This window comes from Saccopteryx leptura, chromosome 11 (genome assembly GCF_036850995.1).
Source record: "Saccopteryx leptura isolate mSacLep1 chromosome 11, mSacLep1_pri_phased_curated, whole genome shotgun sequence".
Taxonomy (NCBI): Eukaryota; Metazoa; Chordata; class Mammalia; order Chiroptera; family Emballonuridae; genus Saccopteryx; species Saccopteryx leptura.
The window spans coordinates 62474382-62492386 of NC_089513.1; the positions used below are offsets into that span (position 1 = coordinate 62474382).

General features: G+C 48.5%; 1 protein-coding gene across 3 annotated transcripts in view; it reads left to right on the forward strand.

The window, feature by feature from the left end:
• MGLL (monoglyceride lipase) overlaps positions 1-18005 on the forward strand; it is a 156723-nt gene that overhangs the window by 43718 nt on the left and 95000 nt on the right. The gene's annotated exons all lie outside the window — the stretch shown is intronic.

The window sequence follows — 18005 nt, forward strand, 5'->3', positions numbered from 1 at the left end:
CTGCCAGCCTTGACTGCAAGCACACGAGGAGGCCACTGGCTCCCACGAGGCTCTGCAGAGTGGGTAAGGCGTCGCCTTCTCGAACCTCTAGCTGTGGCAAGCATCCAGGTGGCCCGGGGGATGCAGTAAATGCCCCAAAGAAGATGTGAGCAGTCTGCTAAATTGTGTCTTAAAATACATCTAACTGTCTTCCCCTTCATTTCAAGCTGGTTGATGCTAGATTTGCTTTTGTGTATTCGTATGGAAATACATCTTTGCTGTGGCTTATAATCTTCAAGTTGAATAACTTCAGGGCAGGTCCACTTTGGAATCTAATTATCCTTCCCCTGGGCAGGCTTTACTGAGGTTTGGTGCTCCGAAAACGGGGCAACTCCAGGCATCTCATGCCACTTAACATGGGGCACCATCCGCTCTAGGATATTGCTGTTCTGAGAGTTGTATGATAACGTTCTTTTGAGGGCCCGAGAATCGAGATGGACAGGTCTCAGACTGAACTCTGCTCTCTCACTATTGTGCAGCAGGCGGGTCTCTCATTGACTAGATTCCTGTTCAGAGATTTTGATGCCAGACCCTGATTTTGGCCACTTCCACAGTGCTTCTTACTGAGGACCCGCATGAAGTGTAAAAAAAAGTCCAAGTGCAGATTCAGTGCACGCCAGAGGCTCCAAGCTGCAAGTAGTGGAGACGTTGTCCTAGAAAGAAATTGGGAATCAAAGCTCTTCAGAAGTCACCTTTTCGGCCCTGGCCGGTTGGCTCAGCGGTAGAGCGTCGGCCTAGCGTGCGGAGGCCCCGGGTTCGATTCCCAGCCAGAGTACATAGGAGAAGTGCCCATTTGCTTCTCCACCCCTCCGCCGCGCCTTCCTCTCTGTCTCTCTCTTCCCCTCCCGCAGCCAAGGCTCCATTGGAGCAAAGATGGCCCAGGCGCTGGGGATGGCTCTGTGGCCTCTGCCTCAGGCGCTAGAGTGGCTCTGGTCGCAACATGGCGACGCCCAGGATGGGCAGAGCATCGCCCCCTGGTGGGCAGAGCATCGCCCCATGGTGGGCAGAGCATCGCCCCCTGGTGGGCAGAGCATCACCCCTGGTGGGCGTGCCGGGTGGATCCCGGTCGGGCGCATGCGGGAGTCTGTTTGACTGTCTCTCCCTGTTTCCAGCTTCAGAAAAATGCAAAAAAAAAAAAAAAAAAAGTCACCTTTTCAAAACCAGGGTCCAGCGCAGGAGCAGATGTGGCCGTCTGGAGTGCGATGCTGGAAGAGGCTCAAACTCCTCCTGTGGGGCAGTGGAACAGGGAGCTGTGCTTGATCAGTAATCCCTCCTTTGAGGTCGGGAGTGGGGACAGTCGGCCCGAGGGTCACGTGTCTGTCATCTAACCATCTCCTAGGTACCTCCCAGGTGCGGGGTCCTGTGCCGACGTTCTCTCCATTCACTGTGGAAGGAGGTGGTCGTGCTCTCTCTGTGGGGAATGATCATGGAAAGGTGTTAGGAAATCAAAAGCAGGATCCCAAAGGAAACATATGGTGTGATTATAATTATAAATTATAATTACAGTTGTAAGTTGTAATGATAAATTTATGATGAAATTATAAGTACTTACAAACAAATTTCAATGTACGTGGGAAGGAAGAAGCTGAAAGTAAATATACCATAATGTTCATAATGGTCACTGCGTGGGGAGACTGTGGGTGGGTCTTAGTCTTCTTTATGCTCATCTGTATTTTTCCATTTTTCAAAATGACCCACATTCCTTTTTCAAACAGTTTTAAGTTATGTGTGTGGGTGTGGCAGTATGAATTTTTAACATTTTATATGTATGGAGAGTTGGTGGCATGGATTTCTTCATAAATTTGCCAGGAACACTTATTATTCCTCCTCAGTGTGAGTCTTAGCTGCTTAGAGAGTGTGAAACCAGCCTCATCCGGGTTGGAAGGTTTGGGCAGGAGCCTTCACAGTCACCTCGCAATTCCAGTACTGGATAGATCTTGACCTTTTTCTGAAAGGACCAGCAAAAGATGGAAATCACCAGAAATCTAAAACACTTAGCAGCCACAATGCAATGAGTTCTGAGGAGTTGTAGAAACATCTTAAGAGATAATGTTAAGGGAAATAAAAGACAGGATAAACAAATGGGACTATATCAAACTAAAAAGCTTCTGCACAGCTAAAGACAATAAGAACAGAATAAAATGACAAACTACACAATGGGAGAACATATTCGACAATACGTCTGATAAGGGGTTCATAACCAAAATTTATAAAGAACTTGTAAAACTCAACACCAGGAAGACAAACAATCCAATAAAAAAATGGGCAAAAGAAATTAATAGACACTTCTCCAAAGAGAATATACAGATAGCCAATAGGCATATGAAAAAATGCTCCATATCACTAATCATTAGAGAAATGCAAATTAAAACCACAATGAGATACCACCTCACACCAGTCAGAATGGCGCTCATCAACAAAACAACACAGAATAAGTGCTGGCGAGAATGTGGAGAAAAGGGAACCCTCCTGCACTGCTGGTGGGAATGCAGGCTGGTGCAGCCACTATGGAAAACAGTATGGAGATTCCTCAAAAAATTAAAAATAGAACTGCCTTTGGACCCAGCTATCCCACTTTTAGAAATATATCCCAAGAACACCACATCAATAATTCAAAAGGAGAAATGCGCACCCATGTTTATGGCAGCATTGTTCACAATAGCGAAGATCTGGAAACAGCCCAAGTGTCCATCAGTGGACGAGTGGATTAAGAAGCAGTGGTACATATACACAATGGAATACTATGGGGCCATGAAAAAGAAGGAAATTTTACCTTTTGCGACAACATGGATGGACATAGAAACTATTATGTTAAGTGAAATAAGCCAGGCAGAGAAAGAAAAATATCATATGACCTCACTCATTTGAGGAATCCAGTGAACAATGTGAACTGAGGAACGGAATTGAGACAGAGGAGGGATCAAAGGGACAGAGGAAAAGAGGACAGAGGGAAAGGGGATGATAGGATGGGATAAACCTGAAGGGAAGGGGGAAGGGCGCTTTAGAGAGGGGGGTAAGGGAGATGTTGAGGGTAATACGGGGGAGGGGGGATGCATTCGGGGCAACACTTGAATCTATGTAAACAATAAATTAAAATCAATAAAAGAAAAAAAAAAGAAATAGTGTTGCTACAATAAAATTTAGAAACTTTCCAGTATCTTCCAACACAGTCCAGGAAGACTTTGCTTCTGTAAAATAAGAATGGGCTCTCTGAAGAGGGTCTAAACAGACATCTGAAAGACCCCGTGCAATCTAGATCTCTCCCACGCGAGATGCAGCGGTGCACACAGCGCTTAGCCTAGCACCTGGCACAGCAGCAAAGCATGTTGTTACAATTTTTAAAATAAAAAGATATTTGTAACCTACATACAAGAAACAGTACCTATTTTTCCAGTGTTTTAAAAACTTTGGCTTCTCAGGGTTTTAAAACCAACCAATTTGTGGAGTTCTGCCAAACCCAGTTCTCTCTCTTTCTTCGTAAAAACACGTGGGTTGTTGACCAAGACCCGAGTGCGGCACTGAGAGCCGCTGAGCCCGCTGGGTCCAGGGCGGCTGTCGTCTGCCCACACACCTGGTCCCACTCCGCCTGCATGTTTCTCTGCTGGGAGCCACTCTCGTTACCGTGCCGGCACTCTGAAGAGTTCCACCTGGCTCACGGCCAGGGCCGGTGGAGAATTCCTGCCAACCTCGGGAAGCTGACGATCATCTTCGCCGCTCCCAGGAAAAGTATTTCAAGTCATGAGTGTTCAGTGGGATCAGGTCCAGTTCTTCTTTGGCACAGATGTACCTGCTTTCTGTGAATCAGAGGCATAAAACTCCAAATACACAGACCAGAAAACCAGGAGGTGACCTGCCAGGTGACCAAATGCTTGTCTTAGAGCAGCCTTTCAAGGTGCAGCAAGCATCCTGGCGTGTTCCCACATGTCTCGACTCACACAACCCTGACATGGGAGCCACGTGTTACCTGGCAGGTGAGATCTTGGACATTTTGAGAATATTGTTGTGTCATCTTCAAGCATCTCTGCGTGGCAGGGTTTGTTTTTCCTCTTTACAGATGCCCACCTGAGGCGGTGCATGACCTTCTCAAATAGCAGCAGGAGGGCTCACACCCAGGCGGAGCAGAGGTTTAAAGTTTGCCCCTTTCCACTGCTCTGGGTTTCTCTAACCCCTTTCCGTCAGATTTTATAGACACACATTTACGGACCATGACAGTGTTTTTCTGCTATATTATTGGTCTGTGAAATAAAAATAAAGTGAATGGGTTGGTTAAACACAAGTATCTGAAAGCCAGATGGGTGAGTACAGATCTCCACAGAGAGAGACACAGATATACGTAGAGTTGGACCTAGTGAGAGGCCTCCAGGGGCTGGCGTCACGCCTGCAAAAGGAGAGGGGCACATACTTCTTCCCACGTGGACAGAACAAAAACAAACAGAGCCAGTTGCAGCATAAAGAATGTCCATAGCCTGACCAGGCCGTGGCGCAGTGGATAGAGCGTCGGACTGAGATGCAGAGGACCCAGGTTTGAGACCCTGAGGTCGCCAGCCTGAGCACGGGCTCATCTGGTTTGAGCAAAAAGCTCACCAGCTTGGACCCAAGGTCGCTGGCTCCAGCAAGGGGTCACTCGGTCTGCTGAAGGCCTGCAGTCAAGGCACATATGAGAAAGCAATCAATGAACAACTAAGGTATCGCAACGCACAATGAGAAACTAATGATTGATGCTTCTCATCTCTCTCCGTTTCTGTCTGTCTGTCCCTGTCTATCCCTCTCTCTGACTCACTCTCTGTGTCTGTTAAAAAAAAATGTCCATTAAAGGTAAGAAAGAAACTCCTGGCCTCAAGAGTTCAGCATTAGGATAATTGGCTCACACTGACATTGGAGTGTCCTGATCTTGGTCCTGGTCCTGGTCGGAGTCTGGGGTGCGGTAACTGAGGAGCTCATTCAGTAGCATAACATATGAAAAGCACCTAGCTCAACAAATAAGAACCTCTCTCCTTTAGCTAAGAGATGGACAGAGAGAAACACAAAATTAACAAAATGTAACTGTGGAATAATCAGGATGTGACATTTGAACTGTGTCTGGGCTGTGATTTTCCTGGAGGCTGCAGATTCTTCTGAGTGCTTTAAAATAGGAGGGCTCACAGACAAGAAAAGAAACCAGAATAGGCATTTGGAGGGGTGCCAAGAGGCTATGGGGAGGGATGGGGTGGGGAAGCAGTGCTACGGATTATTCTTATGGCGCTTTTATGACTTGATGCACAGTAAGTCTAGTAAATCACTAATAAATGAATGATTCTGTGTATTTATTTCAGGACTTTAGATAGAAGCAGACTCTCGATAGGTAATCTCCAGCCACTTTGGGGGTGACTATGTATGCGCTTTATGAAGAGGACCCACTCTCACATGGAAGCCATTCACAATCCATCACCCACCCTCTCTCACATCTATGGGGCATGAACGGCCACCACCACCCCCATCTCCCTCTCCCAGAGCTCATCCGAGGCGGAGAAGTCCATGAGGGGCACTCAGTGTGCTGGATGAGAAAAAGGATTCTGAAATCAAATTTTCAAAGCTCGGCATGTGTGCGATTTGGACTAAATATTTCACATCTCTGTGCCCGTCTCCTAAATTGGTCAGGTGGCACATAATAGTCAAGACTAGCTCACAGGGAGTAAGCACTCGCTGGCTGCTGGCACACAACTGACATCATCCTCACAGCTCCAGCAGGTGCTTTGATTGGTGCTCCATTTCACAGACTAGGAAACTAAGACCCTGAGAGGTTTAGTCACTTGTCTAAGGCTTGCGGCCTAGTTAAGGACAGACCCAGGATTCCAGTCCAGAGAGTGACTCCAGGGCCCCAGCCCACAGGGTCTGCCTCTGAAAACATATTGGTTAGCACTGTGATTGTTAATCAGGGTAATTGTCAGTGTGTCTACTTTTAAGGATCTTGAAGAATGTCTTTTTGGGACCTAGCCCATATCTTCTGTTTTATAGTGTTCTTTATGATAATAAAAAGCACACACCTGTGGGGTGGACAGCAGCATCTAAGGTAAGAGGTGCTGGAGGCGAGCTGCTCTGGGTTTGGACTGTGTACATTCTGGAAGGTGCAGTAAATGGAAGAATGCTAAGGAAGCTTTCCCCGTGGCCTTTTAAAAATTGCTGTAATTTTGTTTTCTCCTTGGAAAATGCCTCTATTGAAGATCTGCCTTTTAACAAAAAACTAAGATTGGGTTGGGTTTCAGAGATAATGAAGTCTGATTCCCATTGTGTTCCTGAATCTTAAATTTCTCTTCCAGCCGTGGATGTGTCCCTCTGCCTTGTCATATCCTAGCCCAGAGCTCTCAGCACCTCTGAGCCCCTGGAGGATGCAATCAACCATTTTGTTCTTACATCCGGGGGCCCCTTCCCCACTCGGCTGAGCTTTGCTCCCTCACGTATCAAGTCTTTAGGCTGCCTCATGCGTCCACCTTGCCTCAGACTCTCTCTGTTTACTCCAGGGGTCCCCAAACTTTTTACACAGGGGGCCAGTTCACTGTCCCTCAGACCGTTGGAGGGCCAGACTATAAAAAAAAACAACTATAAACAAATCCCTATGCACACTGCATATATCTTAAAGTAAAAAACAAAACGGGAACAAATACAATATTTAAAATAAAGAACAAGTAAATTTAAGTCAATAAACTGACCAGTATTTCAATGGAAACTATGGGCCTGCTTTTGGCTAATGAGATGGTCAATGTGCTCCTCTCACTGACCACCAATGAAAGAGGTGCCCCTTCCAGAAGTGCGGCAGGGGCCGGATAAATGGCCTCAGGGGGCCGCATGCGGCCCGCAGGCCGTAGTTTGGGGACTCCTGGTTTACTCCCTCATCTTGAACATCCCTTTAAGGGCCTTCCCACCTGTCCTAATTCTCCTCTTCCTGTGGACCCAGTGGCATCTGTGTTGGTTGCAGGCTGAAGCCTCGCTAGTCAGGCAAAGGGAAAGGGGATTTAATGGAAGGATCCGGTGCCTCCAGAATAGTGGGTGGTCTGCAGGCCTCAGGAACGCTTCCCTGACTGCTCTAGCCCGTGGTCGTCTCCGCCTTCTCTGAGCCACATTATTCATTCATTCAGCACTCATGGGGCAACAGCCATTCTAGCTGCGAGGGACAGGGTTCCAGGATGGATAAATAAAATATGGTCCTTGTCCCCAAAGAATTCATGGTCTACTTATACTAGATTATGATAAGTACTGGATAAAAGAGGCGAACAGAGTGTTACAGGGCCCCAGGCAGGAGTAACTTAACTCAGTCTAGAACCTGGGAAAGACTTCAGAGTTCATAGAAGGGGTGGGCTGGGGCAGGAGGCCAGGGTAAAGCTGGTCAGGGTTAGAGGGCTGCCAGGCACCACCTCACCACATACTGTGACATGATTCCTTGGGATCTTACCTTCCCCTTATTGTGTAATCATGCAATGGTAAGGGTATGGACTTGAGAGCCCGCCTAAGGGGCTCAAGTTCTACTGGGTTCAAAACCTGCTAGCTGTGTGGCTATAGGCAAGCTGTTTAGCTTCTCTGGGCCTCGCTTTTCTTATCTGGAAAGTGGAGGAAACAGTAGTACCCACCCAGTGGGGTTGTTGTGAGGGTGAAATGAGTTAGTGTATAACACGCTTAGACCACTATCTGGCCAAAGTAAATATCATCTGCTGGCACGGGCCATTATGTAACGCCTGACTCGGCAGTAAGCGCCTGCTGGTTCTTTTCCATAAGTTCTCTCAATTGGTGCTTACACAGAGCCTGGGAGACCAGCATTATTGATCTGTGTTACAAATAAGAACTCTATTTCTAGTTCCCTCTATGAAATTTTAGACCCTTGAAGAGTTTTGTCTATTTCTGTCCCTGCCACCTGCTACTTGTGCTGCAGAAGCCCTGCCTGAGGGGGAGGGACAGAGAGGCGACAATGAAATTTGGATTCCAGCAGAGCCTGTCATGCTCTGGCTTTACTTACGGGAGAGGGGTCCCACTCCGTCTCATGGTCCCACTTGTACCTGATTTTTTTTGTACTCAACATGTTAATTAAGGATAACAAACAATAAGGAAACAGATGACATTTGAATTCATTTTGCCAAATGTAAATAGCCTGATGGAAACTATTGTTAAGTCTGATTTAAATATTCCTCCTTGAAACATTGTGACTTCAAACTACCCATAATCAGAAACATCTCCCATGTATGTATGTATTTCTTTAAAAAAAAGAAAGCCCATCTGGCACCATACTTAGTATCACAGTATTATGGACTGGATTCCCTATGCTGTACTTTCTCTCCCTGTGGCTATTCTGTAACTATCAGTTTGTGCTTCTTAATTCTCTTCACCTTTTTTCACCCAGCCCCCAAAACACCCTCCCATCTGTCTACCGTCAAGATAATCTCTGTATCTATGAGTGTTTCTGTTATTCTTGCAAGTTTATTTTGTTTTCTTAGATTTCACATGTAAGTAAAACACTGTGTCATTTGTCCTTCTCTGTCTGACATTTCTCTCAGCACAGTGCCCTCTAGGTCCATTCATGTTGTTGCAGATGGCAAGATTTCATTCTCTTTTGTGGCTGAGTCATATTCCATTGAATATATACGCCACTTCTTTATTCGTTCATCTATTGATGGACACTTAGGCTCCTTCCATATCTTGCCTATTGTAAATAATACTATAGTGAACACAAAGATGCTGCATTTAACTTTTTGAATTAGTATTTGGATTTCTTTCAATAAATACCAAGAAGTGGAATAGCTGGGTCCTTCTTTGTCTCTTGTAGCCTGTTTTTTTGGGTTTTTTTTGAGGGGGGTTGTTTTTTCAGGTGAGAGGAATGATGATAGTGAGGCAGACTCCCACATGTGCCTGGATCGGGATCCACCCAGCAACCCCATCTGGGGAAGATGCTCGAGGGTGGAGCTATTTTTAGCACCTGAGGCTGACACACTCAGACCAACCAACCTATCCTTATCACCCAGGGCCACGCGCAAACCAATTGAGCCACTGGCTGTGGGAGGGGTAGAGGGAGAGAAGGGGGAGAGAGACAGGGAGAGAAGCAGATGATTGCTTCTCCTATGTACCCTGACTGGGAGTCGAACCCAAGACATCCACACAGTGGGCTGACACTCTATACACTGAGCCACTGGCCAAGGCCAGCCTTTGTTTTAAATTCTGTTTTGCCTGGTGTAAGTATTGCTACTCCAGCATTTATTTTCATGAAATATCTTTTTCATTGATCCCTTTACTTTTCAATCTGTGTGTGTCTTTAGATCTGAAATAGGTCTCTTATAGACATCATATATAAGATGATTTTCTTATCTATTCATCTACCCTCTGTCTGTTGATTAGAGCATTTAATCCATTTGCATTTAAAGTAATTGTTGATAGACATGTATTTATAGCCATTTTATTATTCATGGTTTTTATCTTTTCTTTTGTCTTCTCAAAGAAGACCTTTTAACATTTCTTGTAATAGTTTGGTGATAACAACTTCTTTAGCTTTCTCTGTCTGGGAAGTTCTTTACCATTCCTTTAATTTTAAGTGATAGCTTTGCTGGGTAGAGTACTTTTGGTTGTAGGTTCTTGTTTTACATCACTTTGAATATTTTATGCCAATCCCTTTGGGCCTGAAATGTTTCTGTTGAGAAATCAACTGACTGTCTTATGGGACTTCCCTTGTAGGTAACTATTGAATAACTGCATTTGTCTTGCTGCCTTTAAGATTCTGTTTGTCTTTGACCACTGGCATTTTAATTATGATGTGTCTTGGTGTGGGCCTCTTTGGGTTCATCTTGTTTGGGACTCTCTGTGCTTCCTGGACTTGTATGTCTGTTTTCTTCACCAGCTTAAGGAAGTGGTCCACTGTTATATTTTCAAATAGGTTTTCAGTTCATTGATCTCTCTCTTCTCCTCTGGCATCTCCATGATGGAGATGTTGTTACACTTGATGTTGTCCCAGAGGCCCCTTAAATATCCTATTTTTTAAAATTCTTTTTTCTTTCTGCTGTTCTTATTGGGTGTTTTCTGCTACCTTATCTTCCAAGTTGCTGATTTAATCCTCTGCGTCATCTAATCTGTTGATTTTTCTCGAATGTATTCTTCATTTCTGACTGGACGTTTTATATGTTATTTTCATTTTTCTGTGTTCTATCTCTCTGTTAAAAGTCTCACTAAGTTCATCTAGTCTTAGTTTATCGAGCATCCCTATAACCAGTGTTTTGAAACTCTGCTTTTGGTCAGTTGCTTGTCTCCATTTTGTTTAGTTCTTTTTCTGGATTCTTGTTCTGTTCTTTCATCTGGGGCATATTTCCTTGTCTCCTAGTTTTGGATGCCTAATGTGGTCAGTGTTCTGTAGGGTCCAGTGACTCAGCCTCCCTGGTCACCTGCGCTGAAAACTCCTGTTTGCGTGCTACCGTTGTTGAGCCTTGATTGCTGTTGTTATGTCAATGGGAGGGATTGACCCCTGGCTGATTGGCTGTGAGGACTAGCTGTGACTAGAGCAGAGCAGCGGCTGTGCAGGGGCAGACATCAGGGAACAGGACTGGCTGCAGTGGGTTACTGGTGCCTGCTGAGTCTGCCCCTTGAGTGTGTTGCCGGTAAAAATGGTTGGGTGGTTCTCTCGCATGGTCTGAATCTATCCACCAGGTGCATTGGCCCTGGGACCTCCCAGGAGGCACAGACCAAGATCAGCCAGCACGTTATCCCTGCCTGGGGCTGCCTGGCCTGAGCCACAAGACAATCTGCAGGTGGCTGCTACTTGTGCTGGGTTTGGAGGTGCCTAAGAGAACTAAGCTGCCAACTGAGGCTGGCTGCCATTTGTGCCGGGCTTGGGGCCACTGAGCAAGGCCAGATGCTACTTGTCTGGGGGTTGTGAACCTTTGAGAGATTTTAGAAAGTCCAAAGCCATGAGCCAAAAGAGGCCATTTATATGGAAAAGCCCCTGGGAGCAGCTTGGGTGGGCCTGCAAGTTGGGTGGAGCTGGGTTTCAGGAAATCACCAGCGTGGAGTGAATGGTGTTAGCCAGGTTGATGAAGACTCAGATATGGTAGCTGCCTGCACTGGCAGTGGGAAGGACTCAGCAAAGGAACAGTGACTTCCGCCAGCACTTCTGTCTGGGAGAAAGCCACCCCTCCAGATCTTGCCTCAAAGCCAGGCAGTTCAGTTCCTCCTATGTGTCTCTGGTGCCTTTGGAGCTGCTGCCCCAGTGTTGGAGCTCAGAGGGAGTAGGTGTGAGTAAGTCTGTGCATGAACCCTTTAAGAAGAATGCCTGGAACTCCAGAAGCCCTCTGGCTCCCTTGGCCTCAATCCCCACTGATTTTTACAGCCGTAAGTTAGGGACTTGTCTTCCTGGACTGCACCCCTGGACTGGGGGGCCTGGTGTGAAGCCGGGACAATGGGCTCTTCAGTGGGGACCTCCACAACCGAAAGATCTCTCCTAATGAGAGAGCCACACATTGGCGTGGGACCACCCATTCCACATCGGCACCTCTGCTGCTGGCCTCCATGTGGCTTCTTCTGTATACCCTTAGATATAGGACTTCTGTTCAAGTAGATTTCAGGTGGTTTTTCTCAGTGGTGGTTGCTCTGTAGTTTAGTTGTGATTTAGATGTGGTCGGAGGAGGAGGAGGAAAGCACCGCATGTACCTACTCCGCCATCTTGACCAGAAGCCCGGATGATTTTAAAGCAGTAAAATCTGCAGTAGGAGTTTGGTGGGTTTGAGTGGTGAGGTGAGCCACGCGCTGCCTTGAGTGGAGCACCTTGGAAACAATTGAAAGACAACAGCATGCTCAGTATCCAGAGGCGGCAGGCAGACTCCCTCCTGCCCCCCCTTCATTTGAGGACATCATCCAAATCGGGGGGTCTGCCTGAGTCAGGCGCCTCCATCTTGCTGCTGAGCTGCTGCCTAGGTATAAGAATGTCCACTCTGTTCCTCTGACCATTTGTTTCCTCTAACAATTGCTGTTTTCATAGCTCTTTCTAGTACAATGAGCAGAACATTTCTTCAGTTGGGCATCCAGTTCTCCCTTTAACGCAGCCTGGCATTACTCTGAACAGGGCAGGCAGGCAGGAGGCCTCCATTCTCTAGTCAGTGCCATGCTAGGCTAAGTGCTCGTTTAACTCTCCCAGTGGCCTTGTGAGGGAGGCGCTGTGATCCCCATTCTACAGATGTGCAGATAGAGGGGGTGTGGGTCCCAGCTACATCCAAAGTCCTGTGGGAAACAGCTGGGGGCCCCATTCATGGAGCGAACTCTTTTCCTTCCGACACTGGTCTCTGTCTTTCAAGGCATTAGTGGGGCTCTTGGCCTGTTTCCTACCTACCCTTCTAGGGGTCCCTGCACTGTGTGGGTCTATGAATGGGTCTCATCCTTCAAGGAGTTAGCAAGGCAGAGCAGATGACTGGGAAGGCAGAGGCCTCAGCCTTAACCTACAGAGTCCTTTAGCATATTTTTACATCCATTCCTTCATTTTATCCCAAAACCCGTGAGTTGATACCAGGCGGAGAAATTAAGGCCCATGGAAACCCAGAGATCAGTTCATGGGAGGACTGGAACATAAACCCAGGCCTCCAGACTGCAAGTGGACTATCTGTCTCATCCTCTGGACCTCACTGTGGACAGTTGCACAGTGTTTTCTCTATATGAGAGGCAAGACTCCAAGCGTTCCATACACATCTTCTCATTTATTCTCCATGGCTTTCTGTGGTCAGTGTTGTGCAGATTATCCCCATCCTGCAGGTGAGCAAACTGAGACCCAAAAAGGTCCATCGCTTTAAGAATAAATAAGCAATGGAATAAAGGGAGAATTAATGTTCTGATTGAGGGGAAATTTCACTTTGTCACACCTAGCCGTGCACAAGCAGGCCCAGGCTTACAGATTGAGGAATTCTGTGGCGTGTTCATCTCACAGATTGCATATGCTCTATTGGTGGTGGCCCCGCCCCCCAGGGCTGGATGCCAGGAAGGCCATCTGCTCCTGGGACCAGGCCTCCCCTTCTGTTAGTCCCTGCCTTCCCCTGGAACAGCTGGCTCCTCGCGGTCCTGGAAAAAGATCTTCACTAGCCTCTTTTGCAACCTAGTTTCTACCACAGTGGGTAGACATTGCCGTGTCTGCATAAATGCCCTATTTGTTCATTTTCTGCTGCTGCTGCTGCTCTTGATTGAGTTTGCAGAATGCCAGGGGAGGGAGAGTAGGAGGGCCTAGCAGTGCAGGCTCCCTGTTCCTTTATCCACAGCAGCCAGATTCACTGCAAAAAAATCAGATCAGGTCACTCCCGGGATCCGCACCGCCGTGTACAGAGGACCACTCCCTACCACGGCTCCTGGCTGCCTCCAGGGCCCCACAGGCTCTGACCACCTCACTGCTCGGAGCTCAGCTAGAGCAGCTCCTCCTCCCAGCAGCCTTCTGGACAGCATCCCCTTCATTCTGTATCTGAGACAGGTATACCTGTATTGTCCTGGGTGGGACCCTGAATCTGGACAACTCTTATCCCCACCGATAATTGTCTCCTTCTCAGCCTTCAGTTCTCAGCTTGAACACTCAAGGCCTTGCCTGCCCACTCCCTCTAGTCTAAGTAAGACCTCTGTGTGCCCTCCGTGTCCTCATGGTACTTCTCACAACACACACCTACCTGTACATGTATTCTTTGCTGAGCTTTGGCCTTTCCTGTGAGACTGTCACCTGTGTGAGGGTTGCTACAATGCTATTTTCCATCTCTGTCCCCACGACCTGGCTTTGTGATAAGCCTTGAGTAGGTATTGTTTGGCAGTCTCAGTCAAAGGGCTGTTGTTGCCACCATTCTGTGACCGCAGGCTCAGAGTGGCCAGGCGACTTGCCCAGGGCCATGTTTGGTGGTGCTGGGAATCAAACCCCCACACCTGGCCTGTGCTCTCTGTCACGGCCTCCCGGCACCTGTGGTATGTTTACTTGACCTCTAAGTTCCTCTGTGCTATGTGTTTTCAGAGCATAAATATAATCATGACATCTGTGAAACCCTATGTGGCGGCTGGCGTCCAGTGTGAATGTGAAAGTTAACAGGAAGCCTCGACTGGGGTGAGGGGCTGGGGGGGTTTCCCTTCCTCAAAGTGAGGAGGCATAAAGACACAGAGCTCAGAATGTGGCTGGACGTGTCCATGGCAACAAGGAGGGGAGGGGGTGCTGCGAAGGGCTTGGCACCTAGGGTGGGCCTGGGGGCTGCTGGGCAGGCTTAGATGCAGAATGGGGCCATAAACAGATGGTGGCTCCACCTACAGGAGGAGGGCGGGGAGAGCGCGAGGGACGTCTTACAAGGAGAGGGGTTGTCCTGGCAGGTGGGAGGGAGGAAGCAGTGGAACATCCTGGTGCTGGCCTGCTTCCTGAGGCCCCTGCCTGAGGGCAGAAGCTCCACCCTGGGAGACGGCAGTGAGCAGAGCCGAGGGGGTCATCCGGTCAACAGATCTTTACTAAGCTCCTACTGTGTGCCATCATTTTTCCCAGCTGAGAATACAGTAGTGAATGAGATCGACAAGACCTCTGCCCTCACAGAACAGTCTCCTTAGGGGAGGCAAAAGAAAACAGCACTGAATATAAACTGTTAGTGACAAGTCCTGAGGAGACTGCTTCACCTGAAGTGGTCGGAAGAGGCCTCGGATTCAAATGACAGTCAACGCCAGCATGCACAGACGGGGGTGGGAGCGGCGACCCCCAGCAGAAGCCCCTGCAGGGGGAAGGGGCTCGCCAGCCTGGTCTGGAGCCGGCCTGACCCGGCTTTTGGGGAACCAGTGGTGTGCCCGTCTTCTCAATTCCAAATTTGGTGATGGCACGGTAATAGCTTGGCATCAGCCATGGCGAGAGCATTCATACCGTGGAGACTTGCAAATGCTACAAATGAGAATCATCCCCTTCCCAGGTCTTAACCACTTAGCCCACCTGATTGGAATATCTAAGCATCAGCGAGGAGCCCAAGGCAGGGGAGGAGGGTGCTATCACACAGCGTCAGACTTTGTTCTGTGGCAGTGAAGACCGTGTCCGGAGGGTTTCAAGCAGAGAGGGGACGTGATCTGATTGTTCACTTGGCCAGATTCTACGAAACAAAGACTCATGTCCAGGGAACAGCAAGTGTGGACAGGAGAAGGGGAGATTGATTCATCAGAGTTGGGGCCAGGCAGGAGCTGACTCTAGTAATGTAATGTAAGACCCCAGTAAGGCCAGCTGTCAGTGTGTATCTGCAGAGGTGCCTGGCCTGGGTATGGAGGGGCGAAGGGGCCAAGCCCGCAGGTGCTGCCCAGCAGAAGGCGCTGCCACCTGCAGTGGGACGGCCACGTCAGTCTCCTTCATTTCCGGAGGGATGGCAGCAGCAAGCTCCCAACGCCCCGCGTGTCTACAGAGAACCCATGGCCGTGATGGCGAACCTTTTTATAAAAACCGCCCACTTTTGCAGTGCTGGTCAACCTGGTCCCTCCTGTCCACTAGTGGGCGGTCCAGCTTTCATGGTGAGCTAATCACGGTGCTGTTTGGTTGCTCCGCTATTGGCCCACCATGAAAGCTGGAACGCCCACTAGTGGACGGGAGGGACCAGGTTGACCAGCACTGCAAAAGTGGGCGGTTTTTATAAAAAGGTTCGCCATCACGGACCTATGGTCTACCCAGCATCTCCCTCGGGGAGATAAGGGGCGCCATCGTGGTGACTTCATGTCACCACTGGCCAGTCTTTTGTGTCATCTGAGCAGCATGGTCACCCAGAGGCTTCTCCACTGCAGCCGGTCATCAGAACCGCTGGGGAGCTTCCCACCCCAGGCCCATTCGACCCAGAGGTTCTTTGGGAGGTGGGACCCAGCCTCAGCATTTTGAAAAATTTCAGTGTGATTTCAAGGTGTGGCCCAACTTGAGAACTGCTGGATTTGAAGAATTTCTGTAGATAGTAAGAGGCCAACTAGTTTTCTCCATACTGCCTTGAGGGTGGGCCCTTTGGGCGGGCAGTTCCAGGCACAGTGACGATGCCTCGTGCCACTCCTTTGGGCACTAAGTGGAACCCTTAGATTCTCCTCTACCAAGTTGGATTCTGGCTGCGGAGAGAGGCTCTTTATTGTATGACTGGCTTAATCACCTGTCCGTCTGCATTAACTGTGGCCTAAGTTAATACAGCAGCTGCTGCAGTTCCCAGAGGATGTTAAAGTGCTGACCCTCCCCTTCTAGAAGCACGGCTGCTTTTGCAGATGGGAGGTGCTGACTAGGTTCCAGCCGTGCTCCTCAGGAGCTGAGAGGAATCCCATCAGCTGACCCCAGACATGTCAGGTAGGCAGCTGGGCGTTCCATGGAGCCATGGAGAAGGTGGGAAATGTTTCTCCTTTATTTTTAGGAAAAGAGCAGGGAGAACAGATCTTAAAGGAAAAGGAAGTTAAGGCTAGTACTTTGTGCCTCGCTCAAAGAAGAGAACACATAGCCTGGTGTCACATAGCGGTGCTGGTATGCCCTGTGCAGCCTGGCAAAGGAGTTGTGGAAAGAACACAGGCTTTTGAAAAAGTGTTCATTCATTCAGCACACTCTCTCCGGTCCCTGCTCAGTGCCGCCAAGGCTGCAGTGCTGCTCTGGGCTTTTGCCATCCTGGCCTCTTGAGCTGACCTCAAAGTGGAGGAAAGAGCTAGGAACCAGGCATGCAAATGGCAAACTGTGAAGTGCAGTGAGGGCCCGGGTCAGGCCCGAAGGTCCCGAGGGAGGGGGAGAGGCCCTCCCACGGGGGATGGAGGCGAGGCCTTTCTCAGGTGACGCCTCTCCTGAGACCCAAGCAGGAGGGGCAGCCACGGGAGACCTGGCGTAGTCCACTCTAGTGAGAGGGGGTGGCAAGGCCAGAGGCCCTGAAGTTGAAGAACTGAGTGCTGATAAGGAATGGCTGGAAGCCCCTCAGGAGGGCAGGGAGGGGAGGCAGGAATACAGGTGATGAGAAACATCAGCTCGTAGTTGTGGCGCTTTAGTTCTTCATTGATTGCTTTTCATATGTGCCTTGACCGAGGGGCTCAAGCTGACCCAGTGACCCCTTGCTCAAGCCAGGGATGTTGGGCTCAAGCCAGCAGCCTTGGGCTCAAACTCACGACCTTGAGTTTCAAGCCAGTGACCTTTGGGCTCAATCCAGCAGCCTTTGGGCTCAAACCAGAGACCATGTGATCATGTCGATGATCCCACACTCAAGCTGGTGACCCTACCCTCAAGCTAGTGAGCCTGCACTCAAGCTGGATGAACGACCTCAGGGTTTCAAACCTGGGACCTCAGTGTCCCGGGTCAATGCTCAATCCACTGAGCCCTGGTCAGGGAAGCATGAGATAATTTTGAGAATTAGAACTTTTGTGTATGGAGTTAACAGAGAAACTAACACATAGTAAATGAGCAATAATATAACACCTACTGTCCTCCTCATGCTCCTCCTCCAGCCTCATTGGCAGAAATTGGATAGCTGTGTATCACAGCAGTCACTCTTTGTTTGAGGGGACTCTAACCCCTTGTGGGTCTTATACTAAGAATATGAGTCTTGACAATTGTATATTTAAGGATTTAAATCCTCTCTCATAAACTCCACCACTGCTGGGCTAACACTAGCCAGTGTAGAAGCCGGGGTGAGCCACACGCAATGAGTGCTATTGTTTGCATCTCAGGGTGGTCATGCCTCATTGAAGGATTTCCTAGGTGACTGAGACCCCAGCCAAGCTCTGCTTCTAGCTCTTGAGGCTTCTTCTGCACAGGTCTTAGGTGAAAAATATAGCTGTTTATTTTAAAACCTCGCAACCTTTGTCATTCATTCATTCATTCATTCATTCCTTCAAACAACATTTGTAGAATGCCCACCATGAGCTCAAAACTATGTTTCCACTAAAGAAAAATGAGGGAGAAGTCTGCATGTCCTTATGAAGGTTGTAACTGGTGGTTGAGGTAGGTGGGAAGCAGCTGTCATGCCTCCTATAACAGAGGGATTACAGAGGCCCAGAGCAGGGAA